This window comes from Anomalospiza imberbis, chromosome 3, assembly GCF_031753505.1.
Source record: "Anomalospiza imberbis isolate Cuckoo-Finch-1a 21T00152 chromosome 3, ASM3175350v1, whole genome shotgun sequence".
Taxonomy (NCBI): Eukaryota; Metazoa; Chordata; class Aves; order Passeriformes; family Viduidae; genus Anomalospiza; species Anomalospiza imberbis.
In genome coordinates, this window is record NC_089683.1 from 91593267 (window position 1) to 91605346 (window position 12080).

The following is a 12080-nucleotide window of genomic DNA, read 5'->3' on the forward strand; positions in this document are numbered from 1 at the left end:
TATAAAAAATATATTAAAACAAAAAAAAAAAAATCATTAATTCAGGTGCAAAATCCAAACACCTTGACTAGTTATCAGGTCACTGTCTTCAAAGGTCTTTTCTTATCAAAAAGTGCATTAAGCAAGTTAAGTTTGGTTACCTCGTGATGAAAATAATAAGATAACAAGGATTTCTGTTCCAGGGGCCCAGTTCTGCCACCTGCACACCAAGAAGCATCCTACCCTGCAAGCAACACCCCTGGAGTCCAGGGATACCAAAATCCTGCTGTGTGTGAGGGGTAGAGTCAGGCCCTGCTTGGCAGCATGTAAAAGACTGTCTCTTGCCTCCCACTTTCTCCCAGCTGATGCAAATGGAGTTTTCAGGGGCAGAATAAGGCCTTACAATTAGACCATCACAAAAAAAAAAAAAACAAAACAAAAACCTGAGGAATATCAGAAGGTTTTTTTTTTTGTAAAGAACTGGCCAAGGCACTGGCACAGAATAAGCTAGGGCTGAGTTTGACCTTTCAGTCCAGTGGTGTTCATTTGAAATCGATCTAAACTAATTGAAAGACAACTGAAAGAGCTCCTGCTTATTTCTGAAGGTAAGAAAGATATTCTGAAGGCATCCACCATAAAGATAGTACTTGCCAATAGGAAAAGAAAACAAGCCACAAACAAAATCCACCAACACCAAAAACCTTCACGCTTTTCCTTCCTTTTCTGTGGTCAAGCTATTCTTGATTAAGAGCCAGCAATACGTTCCCAGACTCACACCAGAAACCTCATGTCAGATTACAAGTTTTGCACTTTTCCCAGAAAATTCGAGGTGCCTGACCACTGTTCCCCTCTCTCTTGCCCAATCCCAGCCAAGGACACACATGGGGAGGGCTTGCTGTACCCTTGAGTCAGCAGCTCAGGAAATAGGCTGTCCTGCACCAGGTTGGAAGGTCATTGCCATGCATCCTTCCTCCCCAGTGTCCATTTCCCTCCCCAAGCCCCCCACCAGCCGCTGCTCCACAGCCCATTTCTGCCACCGCAAACGGGTGGCAGGAGGTGCTCCAGAGCGATGTCCCCTCCTTCCCTCGATGGAAGCTGAAAGCATCGGAGTTATCGTACACTTAACCTGGGTATTAAGCAACATCTCCCATTTGCCCTGGTGTTATCCTGAGCCAGCCAGGCTGCCAGCTTTAAGGCTTACGTGCCTTTCGGCTTAAATATGAGAAATAGTTCTACTTTAGCCTGACAAAACAGAATGGGTATTGAATGGCCAGTTAATATTTCATTCTCGGAGGGCCAAAACCAATTTGCACCTCAAGGGGAGTGGAATGGCACATAGAGCAGGATGCAAAATCCCAGCCACAACAGGCAGAATTCAAGACTGATTAGATTAGAACTCAATAAATAAGAACTGAAATATTGGGGAGGGGGAGAAATAATTAGGAAGTGTATGTCCTTTACACAGCCACCAGTACTTTGGCTGCACATTGTCTCAAAACTATATTCTATACATCTAAAATCTCTGTACAGCTCTCCAGAAAAACAGAGCTGGCAAGATAGGTTGTCAAGATCTATGTAGAAATCTCTAGAAGCACCATTTCTTTCCAAATTACAGTGTTTTAAATTTGTGAAGGTTAAATTTGGTTTATGCATCGCTTTTGATACTCCTCGCATGCCAAGTGTAGTTTATGTTAAATTTGCCGGCCACATCTCAATCCTCAACTCGCACAACGTGGCTTCTTCAGAAACCAAACGTTTTCCATGCCGATGGAATTAAAAATCATACCAAGGACCTCAGCACTTTCTATGTCCATCCATAAACGCAGCAGTAGTATTTTATTTACAAATTTACTTTCAAATCTTTTGTTTAAGGAGATATGATTACAATGTAGCTATGAATAAACTCTTAACAGCACAGCAGCTACAGACATAGGTTTATTTTGTATCCATTTGATATGCATTGACATTTAAAATGGAAACAGATTAATTTCTAAGTCTCCAAGAGTTACTGTTACCAAACCTTTGGCTAGAATGGTCTGTCAAAATTAGTGTGATGTCAGGTATTTAACCATACTCACTATTAATAAATCAATTTTTGTAATCAATTTTATTAACGCATCTTGATCTAGAAAGATGCTGATCATTTTCTCCTAGATTAATTCAAACATCTACAGGATGCAAAGGAGATGTAAATTCAAACTCAGCCTCGTCAACCCCTTTGAAGAACCCTAGCCTAACATAAACAGCCATTAAATACACAGCACAAGAGTGCTAAACTTGATGGATATGCTTGGATAAATTCAAGGAGATATCAGTTTATACAGCTGAAATTGTTCCCCTCTTTTCACAAGCCGACTACTTTCTTTGGTCCAGAGTCTGCCTGCTTCATATAAGCCCATTATGCCAATACCATGCAAGAAATTTAACATGCTCCTGCTAATAGAAATATTTAGATCTTACACTCTAACGCACTACACAGGGTATGGCTTTGCCAGAATAAGCCAGGAAGCACAGGATAAAAATTATTCCAGTCAACAGCATTTCATGCACAAAACTACAGCTAAAATTCAAAGAACAGATGACATCTGTTCACTGTATCTGTTCAGTGCTAAAATCACATCAGCCACTAATGAGAAAGCGCTACCTTTTTGAACAGCTCTGACACAAGTTTTCTTGGGAGAAAGTACTACCTTTTTGTGCAGTTCTAACACAAGTTTTCTTGGGAGAAAAGATTATTCAACTCCCTTAGCCGAGATGTCTATCAAGGAACTTGAAACAAGGCAGAAAGGATGAGGAACTATTTGGGCAGTAAAAAAAACCTACTTTACTAGGATTTCTTCATAAGAAGAAGCAGCAGCAAAAATCAGCACCTGATTTACTTCAAAATTATGCTGCTTGCTCTTTAGCCTTAAAGGAAAAAGCAACCCTTGTTTTATGAACCTGGTGATACCCAGGGCCCAATAGAGCAAGGTATTCAGCAATACCTATGAATGCCAAACATCCGCAATTCCCATCAACTACAGAGCTCAATAACAGGAGCGATTCAGGCCTTTAAACTGGGGAGATGCAGGGCCCTCCATCACGTAGCCGTGCTCAGCACTGCTTGAGGAAACAGATCTTTTGAATGAGAAAAAGAAATAAAGCTGCTCAAAGTAGAAAACTGAAAATATTTTCCTCCTCTCAAGCCAGTTTGGTCCTTGTTATTTTCACCGATCATGAAGAAAATAACTCACATGGCCTCTGTGTAGAGACAATACTAAAAGGTTCTCAAGATTCCTACTCTGAATGCAGCCCAAGTTTTCCAATATACTATTCTTTCCATACTACGCGATGTCATTACATCACAATTCTTAAATTACTCAATTTAGCAGTTAGGCTGCACTTTGAGTCAGAATAAATCACTATTTAGAGACTACAAATTGTGGTATTTACAATTCTGCCCTGAATCAAATTAAACTTTTCCATTTGAAAATGTGTCCATTCTTACGAACATCTCAATTTATCAAGCAATCATAAAAGAGATAAGTTATATAAACTGAGAGGCCTCAGAGTTCAGCTGGCAGGGAAGTTAACTGTATATACCGACAGTGCCATTCAGCGAACACAGGATACTTTACAGAATAACTTAATAGGGAGCTGTTAGTGAAAAGCATATACATTGTACTTTTTATCACAGTTCAACTCCTGAAATGTTGATACTCTGTCTACCCTTGAGTATTAATAAACATTTTACAGAACGTGATATTACTGCTAAAGGTAAGCTCTGGACGAAAACTAGATAAAATAAATGCAAAATGAGCTGCAGTGGTCGTAAACTTAAAGTGATTGATGGCAACTCAGAGAAAAACTGTGAGAAGACATAAAGGATATGTACCACATGCAAATCTACGGCTAAGGAAACTGCCTCCGTATAATTCATCCTGCATATTGCCAAACCTCTACAGGCAATGGAAGTGACAAATAATCTGAGCTTTTACACCTCATAGTGACACAAACATGTTTCTGTGCCCTGCACTCAGCAACACAGCACCTTCTGCCACCAAGCTATGGCCACAGATGCGTGGATGCATTCCACGTGCTCTCCACCCGGCCCCAGACCCGGATGATGGCTTTGGGGTGACACCTGCCATACAGCCAGAAACACCACGGGGTCTGCTGAGCGCTTGGGACCTGTGGGAAAGTAGCGGCTTTCCAAAGCTCGTCCTGGCAACTTTTGCCCGACATCCAAGGGCACCTCTAGTCTGCAGCCGTGTCCCTTGTCATCCCTGACTGAAATCCCCTACTTTGTCAAAGGCATTAAGTTAATATCCCGGGTACCTGCTCTTCCGCGGCCGGGGCACAACCGCACGGACGCGACGCTGGCGCCTCGGGGAGCTCCATCCCGCCTCGGCCGCGCCTCCCGCACCCCCCGCACGGCCCGCGGACACTGATCCCGCGCCGCTTCCCGCTGCTGACCCCTCCGCCCCAGCTCTCCCGGCACAGGGAGGCGGCGGCGGCCGGGACCCCCCGCATCCCGCTCCGCAGCCGCTCCGCCCGGTGCGCACCTACCCCGCCGCCCCTCCGCGCAGCGCCACGCACCTGCCCGCGCCCCGCGCACCGGCCCCGGCCCCGCGGCGCTGCCCTGCCCCACCAGACGCCGCGCAGCGCCCGTGGGGATCCGCGCAACTTTCTCCCTCTCTGCAAAGAGCCGCGGGCCCCGGGACGGCCCCGCTCCGCCCCCACGGAGTGCCTGGTGCCGGGGAGCTGTGGCCCGGGAGCCCGTCGGGCCGCCCGCTCCTGTCGAGCGCCGCGACCTCGGCGCCCCCCCAGCCCGGGCCGCGCCCCCCCCAGCGCTGCCCTGCGCGCCCCATCCGCGTAGGCCCCACGCCCCCCAACACCGCTCCCTCCTGCGCTTTAACTCCGTGTAAACACATGGCAAAGTGAGCCGGGTCACTCAGCCGCTAAACAGAAAATCGAAAAAGCCAAGAAAGATATCCATCAACGGCTAAGAAAGAATTAAATCCCCCCCGGAGGAAGAAAAATCAACAAACAACAACCAAACAAATAGAAAGTACCAATAATCCTAATCTTTTCCCAGATCAAGGCTCTTATCCCGCGACTTGCATTTGATCTCTTCTCATGTGCTCGCTACCTACCACTCAAATCCCATTTTCTATACATTTACACGATTCGCAGCTCGTCCCACGCTTGGAAATGAAAAAGTAATTGCAAGGGTAAGAAGAGTAAGAATAAAAAGTCCCCGTCCTTCCCGGCTTGGGTTAAAAAGGAGAAGTAGAGACATGCAAATGACAGGCAAATTGGAAGAGACAAAAAGCAAGGCAGCTATAATAAACAGGACAAAGAGGAGGCTCGGAGGAGCGGAGCAGGAGTTTAAAGCGGGGATGGGGAACTTCGGCGGGGACGGGGGGAGAAAGAAGCTCGGAACAACAAGAAGAAGCCAAATACTCGCTCCGCTTTCCGTCCCCGCAAAACTGCCCTCCAACCCACGGAATAAAATAAAGAGCGGTCCACAAAAGGTGGCAGCGAGAGAGCGAAGGGGAAGGGGGGGAGGATCACCTAACAACGAGCAGGTCACTTACTCTTCAGCCCTGGGCAGGCTACGGTGAGCGCTCCATCGGGCTCCTTACCGCTCACAAATCCTTACCGCTTTATCTACCGGGGAATTAAAACTACTCAGCTAATAAAGTCACTGCAATTTTGCCCCCTGGAAAAAGAAGCACAGGTTTGATAACGGTGATCAATATTTTGCTGGGGATTTCATCACCGCCCCCCTCCCCCCGGACCATTTAGAGCAGCCCAAGCAAGTGCGAATTTAGGGGTAAAAAAAATAAATTAAAAAACCCGAAAGACCTGAAAAGGTCGAGAAAGCGGGGACGGACGGAGGGGCGCGGAGGGGGAGCGGGTACTTACTCGGTGAAAAGGCGACGAAACTGAGCCTCGCTTTTTTTTTTTTGCCGGTGGAACGAGAGAAAGGGCGACACGCACACGCACATGCACACACACCACACGCGCCCCGCACACGCACACACGCACACGCGGACACGCGCGCGCAGCCGGCAGCCCCGCCGCTGATGAATATGATAATCGCGCGAGGGAGGGCGAGCGCGGGCGGGCGCGCGGGCGGGCAGCGGCCGCGGGGCTGCGGGCGCCGAGCGGAGCGGAGCGGAGCGGAGCGGCGGGCGCGGAGCGGGGGCGGCGGGAGCGGCACGGGGCAGGGCTGGACTGGGCTGGGCTGGGCTGGGCTGGCCGAGCCGAGCAGCGCTCCGCACCGCCACAAGATTTACTTTAAGACACAGCTGAAGGAAACAGGAAGACTAGACGTCACACTCGGAGTGACGTGGGCCCGGCCCGGCGCCCAATCGGGAGGCTCCTTGGGACGGACGGGGGGGACGGGGAGAACTTGGCAGGAGCGGGGAGAGAGGAGAGGGGAGCGCGGGGGGGTTAGGGTCGCCCCGCCCCGTCCCCGCGGGAAGGTGGCGGCCGCCGCGCACCTGCGGCGGGGACGGACGGACGGACAGACGGACGCGGGGTGGGAGCGCCGGCAGAAGCGGCCCGACGGGGCGCCCCGCTCACCTCTGCCGCGCACCGACAACAGCCGCCCCGCGTGGAGAGGGGTGGGTGACAAACTTTAGGAGAGTCACCCCCGCGTGGACGGGGGCTGCTCTGCGGTGCCCCATGCGGTAAAGTTTTCCACGCGAGAAGGCTGCCGCAGAGCAGTGTCGGGGCCCCAGGGTGCGCCTCTTTCACGCGTAAGACATCGGACGGTGGAGCAAACCCGCGTCTGCGGGCGCTGCCGCCCCACGCGGGTCACAAACTTTAGGAGAAGGGCCCGCGGCCGCCCAGCCCGAGCACGGTGTCCCTCGCCGCCGCTCAGTGGCAGCGGTTCCGCCGGGCTCGCGGGGCTGTCAGCAGCAGGCGCGCGGGCATTTTCCACGTGGGAGGCAGGAAATAAACACGAAATCGAGCATCAGGTTGCCGCGCGTGGAACAACCGGTGGTTCTGAGACACGGGTCTTCGGTGCGGGCGGCCCAAGTTTAGCTCAACTTAACCCTATCCCATCCCGCTCCCCGCCGGCTCCATTGGAAAGCTTGGGAGAAAAAAAAATTGGGATATTAAAAAACCCACAACAGTGGATCTCGGCAGGTCTGGGCTGCGATCCGGACTGAAACCTGTCGGGCGCGCTCTGTCCCGCCTGACCGCGACTTTCCCGCGGCGCGGGACAGGGAGCACCCGCACCCCTGCCCCTGCCGCTGCGGAAATTTGCTTGTCCGCTGCCGGCCGGGAGGCGAGCTTGAACGAGGGGAAACAGCCTCAGGCTTGCGGATAGTGGGGGATACACCAGGGAGAGGGAATAAAGTCCTGCGGAGAGCCGGGCGGCAGCGGAGCGCTGCAGGGCGCTCGGCGACAGGTAAGGACGGCGCTGCCTCGCCGGGCCCGTCCGCCCGCGCCCGCCCCTCGGGGTGGCGAGAGAGGGAGTCCCGAGTGGAGGGGAGAGCCCCGATGGGGCGAGGGCAGCCAGGGCAGGCGCACCAAAACTTGGCGCTGCCGCTCTGTGCCAGCAGCGAGGGGCCGGGCCGCGCCTCGCCCCCTGCTCTCCCTGCTGCTGGTGCCGCCGCTGAGGCGGGCAGCTGCTCCGCTAGTCTCGCTTCCACTGTGAGGATCCGTCTCACTAGAGGGGAGGCGCGGCGCCGAGCCCCACGCCTGGGTGCGGACAGTAGGCTGTGCTGAGAGGGATGCCCTCCGTGCCAAAAGTTTGGGAGCCGGCCCGGGCAGCAAACCCGCCCTCCGGGGCCAGCCCTGCCCTGCCCGCGGGGGTGAAACGCGTGTGCCCCGCGCCGGCACCTCTCTGCCCGCCGCCGGGGCCCGACTGGCCGCCGCCTCGGGCCGGGGCCGGCTCCGCGGTGCCTCCGCCGCGGGGAGCGGGGTCACTAACGTGGGTGCATGAGTAACGCGGCAAGACACCGCAACCGATCTCTAAGAAATCGCCCGGGACCGGCTGAAGGGACTGCCGGAGCTGTCGCAGAGGAGCTGCTCAGAGTTTAAAAAATTACATGTCGCTGCCGGTATCGGGGTCGCGAGGAGATACGGCCGGCAGCATTCGCCGTAGAGCCCGGTACCCGTGCGAGGCGAAACCTTTGGCGGCGGCGGCGCCCGGCCCGTCGGGGCTCAGGCAGGTGGGAGCCCGGCTGCTCGTGGCTCCCCGGCCCCGTGGCACTGAGAGAGCTGCTTCTCGGGGTCGCAAATGCCCTGCTGTGCCGTGCCGCCTTCCGAGGCCCGGCCCGGGGTCGACGCTGGCCAGCCCCGCTCTGTGAGTGACCGCGAATCCCCGGTGTAACGGGGCGCATCCCGGGACGCTGCGCTGCTGTCGCTTTGCTCCCGCAGTCCGAGCGCTGGGCGGCCCCGCATCTGTGCCTGGTGCCCGTGGTGCCCTCCAAGCCCGCGAAAGTGCTGGGACGGCTTTGCAGATAATTATTTTAACGTGACACCTTTCGAAACAGCACCGGGCTCTCCGCCGCCGGGGAGCGACGGAGCTGGAGCGGCCCGACGGGGGCGGCCGGGGCTGCGCCGCGCTCGGCGGGTGCGGAGAAGCGGCACGGCCGGCCCGGGCCAGGTCCCCGCGTCGCTCTTTCGGGGCTCGGCTGGCCGGGGTGACACGCTCAGCCTCCTCCGGGTGTAGCTGTAAGCGCTGCAGGGGCTGCAAGACAAGGGTGCAAAGTGTGTCTGGACGCAGGGGGAGATAGGCTAAATTTGGCGGGGGAATGTCTCGCTTGGACGCTTTCCTTTTTTTTTTTTTTTTTCCCCTTTCCTTTTTGTTTTGTTTTGTTTTTTGTTTTGTTTTGTTTTTTGTTTTGTTTTGTTTTCTTTTAAAGGACACCGAGATACTCAGAGAAGAAGCCGAGCCGTGCAAATGCAAATAAATAAGCAAATAGCTGCCTCTGACACTGTGCTTCTCTCTAGCGGGGCTCACCTTAACTTCAACCACTGTTCATCTACCCAAAAGAGAAACTGAGGCTCTGGGAGTGAAGCCATGTCCCCAGGGTCACATGGCAGGGCAGTAGCAGCCAGTCTGGCCCCAGGCAGCCAGTCTGGCCCCAGCGCAGGCTTCCACCTATCCTGCAGCCCTGCTGCCTCCTTTCCGTAGCTGCTTGCAGGTTACCTTCCTCCAGCCCTTTGTCTTGCAACTTTTCCAAGTCTAAACACACGGGCCCTACGATCTGCCACACCAGTAAGCACAACTGGAATGAAATTCACACTTCCCACTCCCTTGCCATCTCGGACACTGAGTGCTGCAGACCCTCTTAATCCTGGAGGATAGGCAGACAGCCTCTTAAGGAATGCAAGCTGATGATTCAAAGCTCAGCATTAAAAGTAATCCCCCACCCACCACCCAAATTTTAGAGTTGGAGGAAAAGCCTTTTTTCCCCTCAAGAATTTAATCCCTCAGAAGGGGTCCATGCCAGCTGCTCATGTTCAGGATTGGTAGCAAGCAAAGCCATCCCTCGTGCCTTCTCTGGGACCTGGTGGCTTGGGCAGTGGCAGGGCAGACCTGGCTGGTGTGTATGGTTGTGTGGCTGTTTCTATGCCTCACTGCCCCCAGCCCCCTGAACACCTGTAACTGTGGTCCCTGATAGCAACCTGTCCTAGATTCCAGTCTGCCAACTCCAGTAGGAGTCTTCTAGTAATTAGTAGACTGTAATGTGGATACTACTCCTTGGCCATTTCTACATTATGAGGTAGTTACGCTGTTTATTTTCTAAGTTATGGTGTTTTGGATCCAAAGAAAAAGTAATCAATGTTCACAAAATTTGGATGCAAAGCCTGGGTGTGCTCAGATTTGTGAGTTCTCTTTTGCTCTGCTTAATGCTTGGAGTGTGTCACAAACTTCTGGTCAAAATCCAGATACTTGTCCTCCAGATATGAGGGTTGTCAGTTCTGTGTTAAAAAAAAAATCCTCCAAATTTTGGTGCCTCTGACAAGTTTTGCTGCAAGTTGATGGCTTTCTGTGCTTGCATTCCATTTTTTTCTTTAAGGAAAAAAAACCAAAAAAACAAATACAAGAAACTTGGAAAACTTTTACAGTGTGCCCATGACCATGAGTGATTCCTCTGCCCCTTTGGAGTCTGACAACAAAATTGGAAGTGACAGGGGTATATTGTTGAAACTGCCTTTTCTTTGATCATTTTCCTTGCTGTGTCTGTTCCAACTAAATGAGGGAACAGGGCTATGAATACGTATCAGGTTTTCTTTTTTCTTTTAGTTTTTTTTTCTCTTTTTTTTCAGGTGTGGGAAAGGTGTAAGTATTCTTGGGCATAAAAAGAACACCCCGCAACCACAAAGGCCTGATTCTGCTCTTCTGCTGATGTAAATAAATAAAAAAAATAAAAAAAAAAACTCTACTGATATCAACAGAGCATCATCAGACTGTGTGAGAAAGAGAACCATGTGCCTGACATGTGTAATTGCTGAATTTAGAGCCTTTCCTTGCTGTTCTTTGCCTGGCTCCTCATTGCAAAAAGGAAACCTTTGGAGGAAAATACCTTTAACCTGGAGAATGAATACAGCCTAGGTGATTCAGCAGAGTGAAATTTAATTCAAGAAGCTGGTATTGAAGGAAATAGAACTGTTAAAAAATAAAATAATTAAAAAGAAAAAAAAAGTCACAACCTCCAGAGAGGAGAAAGTGAACTAAACTAATCCTATTAAACATGGTAGCATGTTTCTGTGCAGCTCGCTGAGAGATTAAGCACAGGAAAAGGGATAAGTGCTGCTTCAGTTTCACTAAACTAATGTGACAACTTGTCATTGGAAATCTTTACAGCTTGTTAGCAGATGACTAGCTGATTCAGATATGTTTTCTACCATTTCCTTTGTGTCTGGGGGTGATGTTTTTTTCTTTCCTGTTCCTTTCTTATCCATACTGCTTTATTTTGCTTTTTAATCCTTCATGTCTCCTTCAAGTCAAAACATTTAACTTGCTTTAATCAATATTTTGTTTTGAAGATGTCCCTTGACCTTTTGTTTGTGCAAATTAACCTTCAAGGGCAACTCATTCATTCATTAACCTCAGTGGGATGCCATATCCCTTGTACATGGAATTTTAGGATGCATAAAACATTTATGAATGTTTAGACATATTGCAGTGAATGACTGTGATACTGCTGTGGTTACTACTACTGCTTCTGTAATATATTCATTTTCCTTCCATCTCCCTCCTTTGTTCACTCTTTCATTCTTTCTTTTGTATTTTTTCTCTTTTTCCCCTTTTCTCTTCTTTTCTTTTCTTTCTTTTCTTTTCTTTTCTTTTCTTTTCTTTTCTTTTCTTTTCTTTTCTTTTCTTTTCTTTTCTTTTCTTTTCTTTTCTTTTCTTTTCTTTTCTTTTCCTTTCCTTTTCTTTTCTTTTTTCTTTTCTTTTCTCTTCTTTTCTTTCTTTTCTTTTCTTTTCTTTTCTTTTCTTTTCTTTTCTTTTCTTTTCTTTTCTTTTCTTTTCTTTTCTTTTCTTTTCTTTTCTTTTCTTTTCTTTTCTTTTCTTTTCTTTTCTTTTCTTTTCTTTTCTTTTCTTTTCTTTTCTTTTCTTTTCTTTCCTTTCCTTTCCTTTCCTTTCCTTTCCTTTCCTTTCCTTTCCTTTCCTTTCCTTTCCTTTCCTTTCCTTTCCTTTCCTTTCCTTTCCTTTCCTTTCCTTTCCTTTCCTTTCCTTTCCTTTCCTTTCCTTTCCTTTCCTTTCCTTTCCTTTCCTTTCCTTTCCTTTCCTTTCCTTTCCTTTCCTTTCCTTTCCTTTCCTTTCCTTTTCTTTTCTTTTCTTTTCTTTTCTTTTCTTTTCTCTTTTTATCTTTTTTATCTCTTTTTTTCTTACTTCAATTGTTTGTGTTAAGTTGTCAAGAAAAATAGCTAATCTGGGACAAATGTTGGCATTAGCAATTTAATTTCAAAAGCAGGTATCTCAATGATTTAGAAACATATGCCGACCTTCTCTTCTCTTCTCTTCTCTTCTCTTCTCTTCTCTTCTCTTCTCTTCTCTTCTCTTCTCTTCTCTTCTCTTCTCTTCTCTTCTCTTCTCTTCTCTTCTCTTCTCTTCTCTTCTCTTCTCTTCTCTTCTCTTCTCT

General features: G+C 49.7%; 1 protein-coding gene across 8 annotated transcripts in view; it reads right to left on the reverse strand.

Annotated features, from left to right (window-relative positions):
* PROX1 (prospero homeobox 1) overlaps positions 1-6259 on the reverse strand; it is a 49918-nt gene extending 43659 nt beyond the window's left edge. For 3 of the 8 annotated variants that reach the window (XM_068185701.1, XM_068185702.1, XM_068185708.1), the window contains exons 1-2: positions 5890-6259; positions 5559-5683 (exon numbers count right to left, since the gene is read on the reverse strand). The gene's annotated coding sequence lies outside the window, so the exon portion shown is untranslated. Of the gene's footprint in view, positions 1-4296; positions 4495-5114; positions 5534-5558; positions 5684-5889 lie in introns of those variants that run through there. The other 5 variants (XM_068185703.1, XM_068185707.1, XM_068185704.1 and 2 more) reach the window with 5 other exon arrangements.
* Between the last annotated feature and the right edge of the window lie 5821 nt (positions 6260-12080).